The following is a 3115-nucleotide window of genomic DNA, read 5'->3' on the forward strand; positions in this document are numbered from 1 at the left end:
AACTTTCTAGCCTTCTGACCTTCCCTGCGGATTCTCTTGCATACACACATATACACAAACAAATACATATATGCATACATAAACATGCATATATATATATATATATAAATACATATATATATATATACATGTGAATATATACATATATTTGTGGGTATATATATCTGTATGCATATATATATTACACACACACATACATATATATATGGTTGGGATTTTTTTCCTCTGGAGAACCCTGAATAAATTGATGCTTGAATTTTCTTTATGTATTTTATTTATTTAATTATTTTTTTTTTTTTTTAAGAGAGTGAGAGAGCACATGCATGAGCAAGGGAATGGCAGAGAGATTGGGAGGGAGAGAATTCCAAGCAGGCTCCACTGCCAGTGCAGACCCAACATGGGGCTCAGTCTCACAATCCTGAGATCATGACCCTGAGAACATTACCTGAGGCAAAATCAAAAGTCAGATGCTTAACCAACTGAGCCATCTAGGCACCACTTGAATTTTAATTTTTGTTTGTGTGTTAAAGAGATAGTCAAATGGTTTTATGTAATGACATTTTTCCTTTGGTCATACTGTTTTCGATTAGTTACAATAATCTGTAGATTGTTCTGAACTTCTTATGTATCTTACTTACAGTTTGCAAATACCAAGAGTTTTACCCCCCCAAAAATGTTATGCTTTTTATTATTAGGCTTTATTCTACTCATTAGAGTTTTTCTATTTATGTTCATGAGTTACTGTTGTTTTTAAGCATTGTTTTTCTTTGATTTTTGTATTGGAATAATGAGTACTAATAAAAGTACATCTCTACTCAAAGAAAATGGACACTATATCTCAAGTATTTGTATAATTCGCTGATGCAACTATGATTGTCTGCATTGTTCTTTGTTTGAAAAGCATTTTAATTTATATTCAAAATTATAATAAATGCAGAATTATTTCAATTTTTAAAACTTTGACAGCTTTTTAAATTAATGTTTTTCAAGAATTTCCCATTTTATTACCATAACATTGCTCAGAATATTTCTTTATTAATTTTTTAATATCTGTCTTACTACTGGCTATTCTTGCTAAGAGTTTATCAGTATTTTTTAATTTTTTCAAAGAAAAACATTTGTCTTTGTTAGTTTTCCCTATTTTTATTTATTTTCTATTTCACTCATCTTTCATTTACTTTTATAATTTTGCTATTTTGCTTTATCTTCTTAATATGGAACCTTGAATCTTTGACTTTTTTATTCTAAAATACATTTTCTTAGTATGAGCAATGTAAAACTCTACATTTTATAAAAATATCATTGGCTATATTCTACAATATTATATTGTTCCTTCATTATCATCCAGTTCAAAATATTTTCAAATTTTACTCATAATTTCTTTTTTTCTTTTTTTTTAACCTATGGATTTAAAGTGTGTTATTAATTTCCAGTTTGGGGGAATTTCTCTTAGATATCTTCTTGCTATTGATTTTTTTTTATATAATTTTTTATTTTTTATAAACATATATTTTTATCCCCAGGGTACAGGTCTGTGAATCACCAGGTTTACACACTTCACAGCACTCACCAAAGCACATACCCTCCCCAATGTCCATAATCCCACCCCCTTCTCCCAACCCCCCTCCCCCCAGCAACCCTCAGTTTGTTTTGTGAGATTAAGAGTCACTTATGGTTTGTCTCCCTCCCAATCCCATCTTGTTTCATTTATTCTTCTCGTACCCACTTAAGCCCCCATGTTGCATCACCACTTCCTCATATCAGGGAGATCTATTGATTTTTAATTAAATTCCCTATGGATACAGAACATAATCTGTGTAAGTTCACTCCATTTTAATTTTATTGAGATGTATTTTATGGTCCAATATTTAATTAATATTGGTAAATGTTCTATGTGAACTTGAAAATAAATATTTATTTCCCAGATTTTCAGTTGTAATATTCTATAGATGTAAATTAGTTCAACTTGTATACTGCTATTTATTTTTTTTATCTTTATTTATTTATTTATTTGCTGCATTTTGTCTGATTTTGCTATCAATTTCTGATGGAAAAATGTGAAAATGTTCTGTTATCATTGTGGGTTCTTTTGAATTTCTCCCTGAAGTTTTCTCAATTTTGCTTCATGTAACTTGAATCTCTTTGGTTGGTTAGTACATATTTAACAATGTTATGTATTTTTAATGAATTGATTTTTTTTATCATTATGACATGCCTTCTTTTATTTGCCTTGAAGTCTATTTTGCCTTTTATTGATACAACATTAATTTCTTAAACTAAGAATTTGCCTTTGTTTGTCTTTGCCCATACTTTTAGTTTCAAGGTGTACGTGTCTTTTTAATTAAAAAAGTGGACTCTTGCAAATTGTATAAACTATAATCTTGCTTTTGCTATAGTCCAATTTGACAATCTTTCACTTTCAAATAGAGTGTCAGTCCATTTATCTTTAATGTAGTTTTTGACATGGTCCAGTTTAAGTATTCCGTCATGATAGGTATTTTATAATTAGCCCATTCGTTACTCTTCTTATGCTTCTCAATTTCTGCTTTATTTCAGTAAATTTTCAGAAAATAAAAATATTCTATTTTATTTCCTACATTGGTGTTTTTAACTATGCCTCTTTGTATTAGCTTTTATTGGTTGCTCTAGAGTACAATGTGAAAACCTATACAATTACATTTACCATTCAACCAGAACCCTTATTTCTGTTGGCATAAATTTTACTACTGTATATGCTAAAATCCCAAAATAAATTGTTTTCTTTTTTTCTAGAGTACCTAATAGTATCAATAGTTTTTAAAGATAGCTAATAAAAAATGTGAATATATGTATGTCACATGCTATGTATGTTTATGTGACATAATATATTTATATATATTTATGTGTACACATTAAACCTTTTAACTTTACTATCTGATTATTGTTGGCAGTAATTTGGTTATATATATATTTTTAAGATTTTTATTTATTTATCAGAGAGAGAGAGGGTGAGAGAGCAAGCACAGGCAGACAGAATGGCAGGCAGAGGCAGAGGGAGAAGCAGGCTCCTTGCTGAGCAAGGAGCCTGATGTGGGACTCGATCCCAGGACGCTGGGATCATGACCTGAGCCGAAGG

The sequence above is a fragment of the Mustela nigripes genome, chromosome 1 (assembly GCF_022355385.1).
Source record: "Mustela nigripes isolate SB6536 chromosome 1, MUSNIG.SB6536, whole genome shotgun sequence".
NCBI lineage: Eukaryota > Metazoa > Chordata > Mammalia > Carnivora > Mustelidae > Mustela > Mustela nigripes.